A 13,333-nucleotide genomic window follows, 5' to 3' on the forward strand; every position below is an offset into this window, starting at 1 on the left:
ATCTATCTATCATCTATCTATCTATCTATCTATCTATCTATCCATCCATCTAACTGTTCATTTTGTTTCTCTGGAAAACCCTGATTAATACAATCACAAAATTTAATGTGTCAAATTTAAGTCAATGTTGTTGAGATATAATTTTACACAATAAAATTCACACATTTTAGGTGTACAGGTCGATGATTTTTGACAAATGTAACCACTCGTGTAACCACCATCCCACTTAAGATATAGAATATTTTCATCTCCTCAAAAGTTTCCCCATACATCTTCCTAGTCAACCTCCTGCTGTCCAAATCCTGTCTGCCACCACTGATCCGACTCCTATCACCACAGGCTACTTTCACCTCCTCTAGAATTTCATATAAATGGAATAATATAGCATGTACTCTTTTGTGTCTGGCTTCTTTCACTCAGCCTAGTATCTGTGAGGTTCTTCAATGATGTGTTTCCAAGTCATTTGTTCCTTTATATTGCTGAATATACATGAGGATATACAAATAATTTATTTATCCATTCACTTGTTAATAGACATTTGGATTATTTATAGCTTTTGGCTCTTATGAATAAAGCTGCTATGAATATTTGTATTCAAATTTTTCTGTAGCGTATATTTCCATTATTCTTGAATAAATACCTAGGAGGGAACTGTTGGGTTACATGGAAAGTGTAGGTTTAACTTTATAAGAAACTACTAAAGTGTTTTCCAAATGGGTCATAGACTTAAAGCTAACAGCTAAAACTATGAAAACTCTAGAAGAAATGTAGGAAAAAGTTTTCATGACCTTGGGATAGACAAAGATTTCTTGGGCATTTATGCTCTTCCCCAAGTGTTTTTTAAAAACCTCACAAATTTGACTTCATCGAAATTAAAAAAGTCTGCCCTTCAAAAAAAAAGAAACTTAGGAATTTAAAAAGGCAAGTCACAGATCAGAAGAAAGCCTATGTAAAATGTATTTGGAAAAGTAGTTGCTCCAGAATACATAAGGAACTCTTAAAATGCAATAATAGGGAGACACAACTAAAAAATAGAAGGGCAAAATATTTGAACGAACACTATATAAGAATGGTCGAAAAGCACGTGAAAATATGCTCAATATCATTAGTCCTCAGGGAAATGCAAGTTAAAACTACAGTGATATACCTCTTCACACCCACTAGAAGGGATTAAAAAGAATGAAAATCCCAAGGTTTAGTGAGAGTATAGAACAAGAGAGTAGTGTAAACACGCTGGAAAACTGCTGGGCAATATTTTAAATAAAGTTAAACAGGCACCACAGTGTGACCCAGCCATTCCACTCTCAGATGCTACCCAAGAGAAGTGGAAATGTGTGTTCCCACAAAGACCTGTACACAAGTGTTCATAGCCGCTTTATCTATAATAGCCCCAAATGAAACAATCCTCATGCTCATCACCCATGAATGGATAAACAAACCGTGATACATCCATGCGATGAAGGCACACTACTTAGCAACAGAAAGAAACCTCACAGACACTATGCCGAGTGAAATAGACGATCACCAAAGAATATATGTGACATGGCTTCATTTATATGAACTGTAAAAAAGGGAAATCTAATTTAGAGCAACAGAAACAGATCAGTGATTTTCTGGGGCTGTGGATCGTGAAGGGTTAACTGCAAAGAGGTAGCTGGGAACTTTCTGGGGTGATGTGAATGGTCTATATTTTGATTGTGTGGTTACATGGGTATATACATTTGTCAAAGTTATTGATCTGGACACTTGAAATGGATGCAATCTTTTGAATGCACACTATACCTCGGCCACGTTGTTCAAAGCAAACAAACAGGCACAGACTTACTAGTGATGGCTGTCTAAAAGAGACTCTTCTCTTCTCTCTGCTGTCCTCCTAGCAAGAAAAGGGACTCAGTAAGTGCAGGCATATCCTGTTGTAGAGACTTTACGCGTCGTGTGGGAGCATGGTGGAGGTCTGCTGGAGTGCTGGTTATTTAGCTCTACGTTATGCTGCAGAAAATGAAACGAGAAGTGGATTTCATGTGACACTTGCGCTTAGTAGCAGAGAAACAATGGATCTGCTAAGAAGAAGGACATTCTATTGTGTGGATGTCACTTCTGATTGTCAAGTTGCAGAAAACATTCAGCTAAGTCTTCAGCTTGTTAAACCTCAAAGAGCTGTTTACATGTTTTGTATTTTCTTCTTGTGAACTCTTAAGCATTCCATTTAATTTGCAAAGGCAGAACAGGTTTTCTTGATGGCTTGGCTCTTTTGGGATGAATGCTGAGAACCACACTCCATATTAGTACCTATGGGTCTTGTCCTCTCTATTAAGACAGTTTGAATCTTAAACTGGGGGCACCCAGAGTACCAAGAGTTGCGGCACATCTAAGTTAGAGTGATATGTCCACTCACAGAGATGTCACAACTGGACTGATGCTTGACCCTCACCATGACCAGTCATTTCTCCTCTAAGAGGTGTCATAAGAGTTTAACATGCTGCCCCTTTTTTGTAGCAGATACTCAATTGTGAGCAAAACTCTGTTTCCATGACCACACATGCCTCTATGCCAGGGTCATGGGTAGCATAGCTCTGTGGACATATGGAAAAAGGGGAGAGAGCCCACTGAGGACTGCAGCCACCGTCAGTGACTGAAAGTTGTATAATGTTTGAGCAGAGAAAGGGGCAGCAGAATAACCCACAGAATGTCCTGGGTCTCTCGGAGTCCAGAAATTTCCAGCCCATAGTTAATTTTAATGAACCAAACATTAGATGTAGCCTACAGAAGTTACCTTCCTGATTTGGGAAGGAGCTCAAGACATGGAAGCAGAGAGGACTCAAGGGGTCTTGCGTTCTAACTGGGGTTCAGATATGTCAAACGATGTCAGATTAGCCACTTAGCTCTTCTGATGAGATTTCCTTACTTCTGAACTAAGTTGAAACCCGATGCTGATAACCAGCTATTTCCTCATCCTTCAGATCCTTCATTTTGAGATTTCTGTTTTTGCTTACTGCCACAGTGGAAATAAAACCTAAATATATCCAAAGAACCCACTCACATGAAGAATATGAATGAGCCATGCTGACTTCACTGAAGATCCGGTAAGGAGAAGGGATTTCACTGCACTTTCCACACCTAAGGAGTATTCCAAAGGGACTGCATGTGTTTGAGCGGGTGTGTGTGTGAATGTGCACATGCTTGCATGCGTGTGTTTGGCGGGTGTGTGTGTGAATGTGCACGTGCTCGCACGCGTGTGTTTGGCGGGCGTGTGTGTGAATGTGCACATGCTCGCACGCGTGTGTTTGGCGGGCGTGTGTGTGAATGTGCACATGCTCGCACGCGTGTGTTTGGCGGGCGCGTGTGTGAATGTGCACATGCTCGCACGCGTGTGTTTGGCGGGCGTGTGTGTGAATGTGCACATGCTCGCACGCGTGTGTTTAAAGGCTCTCGCTCTTCCTCCCTGCAGTACCCAGAATCCTCTCTTCTCTTCCTCCTCCTGCTCTTCCTCACAGAATTGCGTTCTTTTCTGTCCTCCAAGAAGCATAGCAATTCTGCTCATTCCCCCGCTTGTACCCCCAGACTCCTGCAGGTGCTCAGCAAATCAAACGGCCTCCCTGGGACCCTCTCCTTCAGAAGGTGGCTTGGTGATCATTTTTGTAGTTGCACGTGATTTGGTATTTTCCTCCTTGCACGTCAAATAGCTTATACAAATCTCCATATTTTATCAGTGCTAAGACTGACTGTTTCTCGTATCTTAACATCTCTGAAATTGGAATGCTACATACAATAGAAGACATCTTACAATTATAAGTGAGATTTTTCATTCTTAACATTTTAGATTTGGTTAAACATGGCATTTCCTATAGCTGAATATGGGGCTATTTCTCTCCAGCAGCAATTATTATTATTATAAACTTACTATGTAAAATTTTCTCCGTCTCAAAATCAAAAATATCTCAAAGTCCATGGGGTTCCAAGGCCTGGTTAACAAACTTTGTACGCAGATATCCCCACCGCTGCTCCTGGCTCCCTCACTCTCTCATGCTGGCAAGGACAGTGACAGACAGCAAGAAATAAGGACAGGAAATTGTCTGTGTATCTAGTTAAGTGAGATTCTGTTCAGCGGGAAGAAGTCATTAGTGGAATTGGGACTTACCTAGCAAAGAGGTGACTCTTAAAGTGTGGTCCAAAGACTGACTAACAGGCTTGTTAAAAAGTATGACCTTCTGGGCCACATTTCAGGTCACCCCAGTCACATCTCTGGGGGCGGTGCCCTAGAATCTGTATTGCAAACAAGCTCCCCAGGGGCTTTTTATTCACGTTAACGTTTGAAAACTAGACTACTGCTTTTGGAAAAAGGTAAAAGCCTGCCACAGATTAGGAACTTCTATTTCAATTCACTATGATTTAAAACTCTCAAAGACCCTTTAAAGATGTGCATTAGTCTTGTGTTTGCAATGGGGAAACTGAGGCACAAAGAGCTTGAGTAACTTCCCAAGTCACCACCTAGGAAGTGGTGGAGGCTGGAGGAGAGCTTTGCCTATCTGACTCCAGGGCTTTCTGAGCCCCATCTTCTCTGCACTAAACAGAGAACATAATTTATTCAGCCTTTTTGGAACATAATTTGACAAAATCTATTGAATTCAACACACCTATTCCCTTTACCCTACAATTCCATTTCAAAGAGTTCTACTACAGAAATACTCAAGCATTGGCCCAAAGACACACACCTGAATATTCACTGTAGCATTGCTGGTAATAGCAAAAAATAGTCAGAAATAATCTATAGTTCCATCAATAGGAAGAGTATAAAATCACGATATTTCCACACTATGAAATACTGTGTATCAGTAAAAAAATAATGTACATTTATATATAATAGTATGGAAAGATCTCTAGGACATAGGATTAAATGTAAAAAGTGAATTTAAGCACGAAAATGAAGAGAAGAATGCTGTTTACGTAAAAACAAAAAACAAACAAACTCCCTTTTTATGTTTATGTTACAAATGTGAAGTCATAGAAAAATATCTAGGGAATTATATGCTAAATTGCAAATAGTGGCTACCTTTTAGGAGGTGAGTGGCATTTGAAGTGGCTAGAGTAGGAATATAGGGGTGAAGGTCATTTTTAATGTGTATTCCTACTTCTATATTTTGTTAATTTTTATCCTGACAATTCAGATGTCAGGCAAATTGTTTTAATAACAAATTTCTTTTATTTTTATTTCTTTTATTTATTTCTTTATTTTTTTGAGGAAGATTCACCCTGAGCTAACATCTGCCACCAATCCTCCTCTTTTTGCTGAGGAAGACTGGCCCTGAGCTCACATCCATGCCCATCTTCCTCTACTTTATATGCGGGACACCTACCACAGCATGGTGAGCCAAGCAGTGCCATGTCCGCACCTGGGATCCGAACCAGCGAACCCCGGGCCGCCTAAGCGGAACGTGCGCACTTAACTGCTGCGCCACCGGGACGGCGCTCAGGCAAATTTTTAAATTGCAAAAAAAGGCAAAACTTGTACAGTAAACTGCTCACACACTCATTTTCAACCCCGAGGCTAGCTACAAAGATGGTCAAAGGCTGCAGTTTCTGCAGAATAGCTAATACAAAGGACCTTTGTTATTTCTTGTTCTGAATTATGTACTCTGCCTAATGGGTACTTGTTCTTTTTATCTCAAAACAGAACTGTGAAGTATAAAAATATAACTCAGCAAAATCTACAAGTCAGCATGTACTGGTGAAACATTCCTATTAAGGGTAATGTTGGGCTTGCTGTAAACTAGCCATATTTCATCTTATGGTTAGTTGCTTCCAAGTTTTAATAAAGGCCCATAATATTTGCTATTTACCAAGGGAATTCAAGAAAGCTCATCAAAACGTATACAAAAAAACAAAGATGAAATGCATGCAAGGAACTGCCACATTCTTCTTGGTCTGTTAATGAAAAATGGCTATTTTACTGAAAATTTCTGTCTCTTGTGTCTTTTTTCTGTTTTGAAAAACCCAAATTGGCTCTTAGCAGAGTACTGCAACACCTGTGCCATTTGTCTTGAAGAGGTCTTTAAAATATACCTATAATTACAGGCTTTGTGCTATAAATCATTTAATTTTCAGTAAAGAATAACCTTACTGGGACCGGCCTGGTGACGCAGCGGTTAAGTGCGCACGTTCCGCTTCTTGGCAGCCCGGGGTTCACTGGTTCAGATCCCGGGTGTGGACATGATACTGCTTGGCAAGCCATGCTGTGGCAGGCGTCCCACATATAAAGTAGAAGAAGATGGGCACGGATGTTAGCTCGGGGCCAGTCTTCTTCAGCAAAAAGAGGAAGATTAGCAGCAGATGTTAGCTCAGGGCTAATCTTCCTCAAAAAAAAAAAAAAAAAAAAAGAGTAGGCTTACTGAGGGAATGCTGCAGTAATGTGGCTTGAAGTGTAGGCAGAGGAGTTTTTCATGACTTACCTGGGCAAGCAGATAAAAGAGAAATTTTCATCATTCTCAGCAGCCCTGACTCATCGTCCCCTCCTCCATGGATTGTCTCATTGGTTTTACTCCTTTACCATAGTGTTAAGTTGGATCAGCACATACAGGGAATAGGACAGACGCACTAACAAGCTGTGTGACCTTGAATAAGTCACCTATCCACTCTGAATCTCATTTCTTCATTTATAAAATGAAGGACTTGCTCAAGAGAATCATGCATGTCCTCATTTTAAAATTAAGAATTTGTAGCTTCTCCTATAAAAAGATCAGTGGGAAAGATCTTTTCTCATTTCTTAAGTGGCTGACCTTGGGACTTGCTTTAACCAATAGAATGTGATGGAAGTGACACTGTGCCCATTCTAAGCCTGAGCTTCAAGAAATCTTGCATGCTTCCACTCTCTCTTTTGGAACCCTGCCAGCTGTTATGAGCACACGCTCATGCCAGCCTCCAGGAGGATGAGAGACCCTGTGGAGCAGAGATGAGCCAACCTAGCATGACCTAGTGAGTGAGCTCCCCCAGGGTAGAAGAACCGCCCAGCCACGCCTATCTTAAGTGGTCAGCCTAAGAGCTGAATTAAATAAATGGTGGTCGTTTTCAGCCACTGAGTTAGGGTGATTTGTTACATAGCAAAAGCTAACTGGTACCATAGTAGATGTACAAGCAAATAGAAATAGTGTTAAAATACTGGGTGAAGATCATATTCTATGATTTTTAGTATAAAGACTAGCAATGCCTTCATCCAATTTGTAACATTTATTATTAAGTAGAAATATATCAGATTAAAAAGAAGGCTCCCTAAAAATCAAAAGATTGATGAGACATGATTTTTTGTGAGGAGATGATAAAATACATACTCATATATTTATATGGGGATTATCAATTGGTATGACATCTTTGGATGATAATTTGCCAATATTCATCAATTTAAATCATATGCAAATTTTCCCAACAACTACTAGGCATTTATCCTACACACATACTTCACAAATGATATATGTGTAAGCATGTTCATTGAAGCAAAAAAGGGAAACAATGTAAATTTAAGAAGTACCTGATTAAATGAATCATGCACTATTTATACTGAAGTAATCTTTATAGTGAATATGTTTAATAATAAATAATAGATTGACCAGTAATTTAATTTAATATTTAATATAATAAAAATATTTATAGTGAAATAATGTTAAAATAGATACATGTTGCTATGAAATGATTAATCTATGTTCTGAACTGGAAGTTTGTGTCCCCCTAGAATTTGTATGTTGAAGTCTAGTCCCCATTATTTGGAGGTGGGACCTTTGGAAGATAATTCGGTCATCAGGGTGAAGCCCAAACGATGATATTAATGCTCTTATAAGAAGAGACAGAGAGAGTTAGCCTCCTCTTTCTCTGCACTCTGCCACGTGAGGACACAACGAGAAGACAGCCATCTACAAACCGGGAAGCTGGCTCTTACAGACACCGAATCTGCTGGCACCCTGATCTTGGACTTCCCAGTCTCCAGAACTTTGAGAAATAAATGTTTGTTCCTTAAGCCACTTAGTCTATGGTATATTTGTTATGGCAGCCCAAATTGACCAAGATAATCTGTAAAGTATATTGTTGGATGAAAAGCAAATTGAACACTATAATTTGCTCCCGTGTAAGTCAACATTCATATATGCAGTCACGTACCACATAGTATTTTGGTCAACAAAGGACTGCCTATATGATGGTGGTCTCATAAGATTATAGCCTAAGTGTGTAGTAGGCTATACCATCTAGGTTTGTATAAGTGCACTCTGTGCTACTCACATGGCAAGGAAATCACCAACAGTGCATTTCTCAGAATGTATGCCCTTTAAGTGACGCGTGACTCTACACATCCAAGCATAAATATGAATCTACCCATGATACAGTGAAGTGGAATCCTGGAACTGGAATTTAATCCTGAAGTTTCCTTTAATATTCCCTTAACATTTCCTTAGATACATTAGGCATGTATCTAAGTCTAATTCACCATCCAGTGTAGACATTAACATTATGACTTTCTATCATTCGCCCTGGGCTTATGGAACATCTTATTGGTGGAGATCTCATTACCTGTGTACTTAGTGTATCTCAAAAGAGCTGTGCCAGAGACCTCTCTTAAAACTTAAGAACTGCTGGCATGGGGAAAATGTTAAGTTGTCTTCAACTAAGGCTTGACATCCACCCAAGAGGAAGGACCTGCAGGAATGAACTATAGGTTGGATACCTAGCAAGAATGGGTGTCTTTACACTGCTGATGCCCAGTCGAGAAAAATAATATGATAGAATGCAGAGAGCTTGGGTTTGGAGTCGAGCAGATAGGTCACTCTAAGAGGTGTTTGTGCTCGGCATCATTCACTCAGCCCACCTTTGATTTCAGCTGTAATTGTGGTGGACAGGTCCATACATGCAGACATTTCCCTCAAAGTCCAGCCCAATCAGTCCATCAGCTTCCCTGCCTCAAAGGTCTCCTCCAAAGCTAGGGGCCTTCTCTCAGCTCACATGCAGGTACAGCCCAGAAGCACAGGGGACTGATGCTTAGCCTCTCATCCTTTGAAGGGACAATTCTGAGGTACATTCTACATAGATCCTCAAAGTGTCTCCGGTGGGATTGAGCCCAGTTGCCCATATCAGTAATCACCTCAATAAAGTGCTTTGTGTTGGCTCTCTCGTCTTTCCTTGTAATCACCCTCCCCACAACTTCACTCTTGTTTACAAGGATGTCCTTGAAATAAACTACCTGCACTCAAGTCTTTGCCTCAAGTTCTGATTTGGGGACAAGTCAATACACTTACTCAACTTATCTGAGTTTTGATTTTCTCATCAGTAAGGGAAAGATATATATATATATATATATATATATATATATATATATATATACAAACACACACATATACACATACAAACAGATATATATGTATATATACACATTACTGTGTGAAATTAAACTATCTATCTATCTATCTATCTGGTATGCTGTAGGCGTTTGACAAATAGTGGATAGTTTCCAGCCAGGGAGCATCTTTTCCTCAATCCTGATGTAAATTCTTCAGTTCTTCCCAAGTCTGTGAATTTCTGCTCTCTACTGGAGATTTGCCTCACGTAAGCAGAGGCATGGTGGAACACAGTTAGTTAGTAAAGCATGTCTTAGCACTTGGAACTTATCACTTGACCTTCAGCCTTCTGTCTGCTGTGCCTTGCAAGTTTCATTTCTGTGAAGAAGAGCACACTTTCCAAAAGGATGCTTGAGGAGCGGAGGCAATGTGCCCAGTTTCACTGTGTCATCCTGACTTTTACGGAAAGACCTGCTCAGCTCTTCATTAGCAGCCCTGCTGGTGGCTTAAGTGATGGTTTTCACAAACCGACAGCAGGAAATCCAATGAGAAGCCGCTGTTTATGTAGCAGAATAAAGGATTCTAGCTGTCTATCTCTAACCAGTGACCCTGGCATGTAGAATTGAATTGATGCTGACCACATTGTGCTTAATTTAGGCTATCTTTATTCCTTCTGGATGGCTCATGCATCCTAATATATTTCTTTTGAGAAAAATGGTTAGATTTCTTCAATGGAGCAACCATTTCCTAGGTTGTCATGTCCTGTGAGAATAACTTTGTGTGTGTGTGTGTGAGAGAGAGACAGACAGACAGACAGACAGAGACAGAGAGAAATAGAGAGAGAAGGAGAGATTGGTTCACTAGTGACTTTTCTCCTCTAGCCACTCAGATCTGTGATCCTTCAATCAGGAACTTTTTGACCATGATTCCCAAACCATATTTTTGGAACTTTAGTGATTTTCTACTTTGTATCAGAATGACTGCAGATGGGTGAGATCTCAGTAGAGAAGTTATTCCAATATTTATTTCCTCATGTTCCAGCCACTCCTTTTCCCACCCCCAGTGCCTAACTCAATTCTCCCAGGGGAGGAAGGAAAAGAAAGAAATGTCTTTTCTTTGCCTATCCTCTGTCTCTAAGTAAGAGACCTGGTAAAGTGCACTCACCCCGTTGGATGGATATGGTGACAGGAGAGAGCCGCTTTCCCGCCCTGCGCCTTGCATCAAGTCAGGGTCCTGAGAGTGTAGAGGGAAGGAGTTTGTGCCTGCATGAAATACGTCATGACGGAGACCTGTGACCAAATGGGGATCCTACACCCTCACTCATTTGCAACAGGAACAGTTAGTCCTGGAGTGTATGAGAGGGGTCTTGCTGACTGAGGACTTGATGTAGGTGTGTGGTTTAAAAATGGAGCACCTCTGACTCTCTTATTTGGTTCAAAGGAAGATTCAAATGTTAGGTCCTAAGGGAGGATGTGGATGGATGCTTTCCCCTGACATGCTACTGACAGCATCATGATCATATATACATTGCCTGTCACTCCTGATGGGGCAAACTTGGGTATGGGTAAGAATAAAGAAACGTTATGCAAAATCAGCTCCAACCCCCTGTTATCTGCTGCTGTGGTAATGCTGCCCTAAAGGGGCTCTAGATGGCAAGTGCAGAGACCTAAGTTCAGGTCCTCAGAGCTTGGGCTTGCTCCTGCGAATACGAACACTTGCGCTTGGACTTGAGGACTGCTAAGTCCCCCCAAGATTCCTGTTTCAGGAATCTAAGTAGGAGACCTATCTGACTCCAACCTCTCCCCTGCCATGGGGTGGGAATTGCTACAGGAGAGATGGTTTGTTTCACTGTCCAGCTGTGTGGCAATGGCTCCAATCAGCAGGCACTCTCCTGCCAGGGCAACATCAACTCTCCCTTCTACATGGCGAATGATCCAGATTATGAGTGTTTCCAGTATTAGATTTCTCCTAGTTTTCCTTTCCTTTACTGTATTTTAATGACATTTTTAACCGAAGCATTCATGGTAGCCTAACAGCAGAAACAGAAGAGGGGAAAAAAGTTGATGGTGCACAAATTACATTTCTGTGCAATTAACCTCTATAGTAAGCTACTTAGTTACAAACTTGCCAGTAGGGGAAACCAGCCATCTGGACAGGAAATGACATAATTATAGTCTGGGGCAGGAGTGCCTCTCAAGAGATTTTCTAGTGTGGCCCCAGATATGGGGCAGAGAAGATGCATCCCCATTTTGAAGATGAGGAACTGATACTGGATTACGAAGCCGAGAGAAGAAAGCGTCTTTTCTTGCATTGTCTCAGTAGAAAGATTTGTCTTGAAGACAAAGAACGCATGGTTAAGAAGTGATAAGGAGGGAACGTGAGTGGAAAATCGTGTGTTCCTGATTTCTGCTACCCACTCCACACCCAGCCTAACTCCCAAAGAGGCCTGTAGATTAGAGTGCTAAATTGCTATCAAACCACTCTTTTTTCCTTCAGAAAATAATGTTTGAGTGGATTTTTTGTGCCAGACACTGTTTTATGTAATGGAAATAGAGTGGTGAACCAAAAATTAGGGTATCTTTCCTTACCGAGTTAGGAAGATAGATATTAAGCAAACACGGAAGTAAACATACCACCATTGTGAATATGGTAAATAACAGAGAAGAAGAAGAGCGGGTGTGGGTGCGCACGGTCCTACTGAAGACGGTTTGGCTGTTTCTCACACAACTAAACATACTCTTACCATATGACCCAGCAATTAAGCTCTGTGGTATTTACCCAAAGGAGTTCAAAATTTGTGTCCACACGACAACTTGCATACAGATGTTTATAGCAGCTGAATTCATAATTGCCAAAACTTGGAAGCAACCAAGATGTCCTTCAGTAGGTGAATGGATAAATAAACTGGTACATTCAGACAAAGAAATACTATTCGGTGCTGAAAAGAACTGAGCTAGCAAGCCATGAAAAGACATGGAGGAAACTTAAATGCATATACTAAGTGAAAGAAAGCAATCTTCTTCATACTGTATGATTCTAACTATATGACATTCCGGAAAAGGCAAAACTATGGAGACAGTAAAAAGATAAGAACCGGGGTATGGAGGTTAGGTGAATAGGCAGAGCACAGAGGATTTCAGGGCAGTGGAAATGCTCTGTATGATATTATAATCATGGATTATGTCTTTTTACATTTGTCCAAACTCGTGAAAGGTACCCAGAGTGAACCCTAAGGTCAACTGGGGACTTTAGGTGCCGTGATGTGTCAATGTAAGTTCATCCTTGGTAAAAATTGTATCAAGTGATGTTGATAATGGGGGAGGCTATGCATATATGAAGGCAGGGGGTATACGGGAAATCTCTGTATTTTCCTCTTGATTTTGTTGTAAACCTTAAACTTCTCTAAAAAATGTTTCTTGACTGTCTGTGATTTCATAGGCCCTGTGATAATGTAAAATCTAATAAAGAATAAATGATTTTTAAAAGTCAGGGTGCAAAAAGAGTGAATAATACGTTAATTATTTAGATTGGGGATTTCAGAATGTCTGAAGGATGAGTAGGGATAGAAATAAAGAATGCGGGCATATTCCAGGCAGGGCAACACCATAAATAGAGCCTGAAGGTGGCAAAGGGCTCAGTCCATTTGAGGAATGAGAAAAGGCCCATGTTGCTGGAATGTGGTGATTGGTGGAGGGAGAAGCACATAAGAAGGCCAAAAAGGGTGCTCAGATCCAGTCAAGAGGGGCCTTGTGGACGTCCTCAAGAAGTTCGGACTTTATCCAAAAGCAGTGGGAAGACTCTGAAGCAGCACTGTCCAGTTGAATGTTTCTATGTTCTATAATCGGTGCTGTCCAATATGGCAGCCACTAGCCACGTGTGGCTATTGAGCACTCAAAATGTGGCTAGTGCAACCGAGGAACTGAATGTTTAATTTTATTTAATTTTAATTAATTTAAATTTAAATAGTCACATGTGGATAATAGCTATTGCATTAGTGCAGCTTTAAAGAGTTTTATCAAAGA

General features: G+C 40.6%; 1 long non-coding RNA gene across 1 annotated transcript in view; it reads left to right on the forward strand.

Annotated features, from left to right (window-relative positions):
• LOC139042361 (uncharacterized) overlaps positions 1–8,005 on the forward strand; it is a 42,568-nt gene extending 34,563 nt beyond the window's left edge. Inside the window, exons 5-6 of the long non-coding RNA XR_011499029.1 lie at positions 3,002–3,083; positions 7,706–8,005. This is a non-coding gene — a long non-coding RNA (uncharacterized lncRNA). The remainder of the gene's footprint in view (positions 1–3,001; positions 3,084–7,705) is intronic.
• Positions 8,006–13,333: the final 5,328 nt, after the last annotated feature.

The sequence above is a fragment of the Equus asinus genome, chromosome 28 (genome assembly GCF_041296235.1).
Source record: "Equus asinus isolate D_3611 breed Donkey chromosome 28, EquAss-T2T_v2, whole genome shotgun sequence".
Classification (NCBI taxonomy): domain Eukaryota; kingdom Metazoa; phylum Chordata; class Mammalia; order Perissodactyla; family Equidae; genus Equus; species Equus asinus.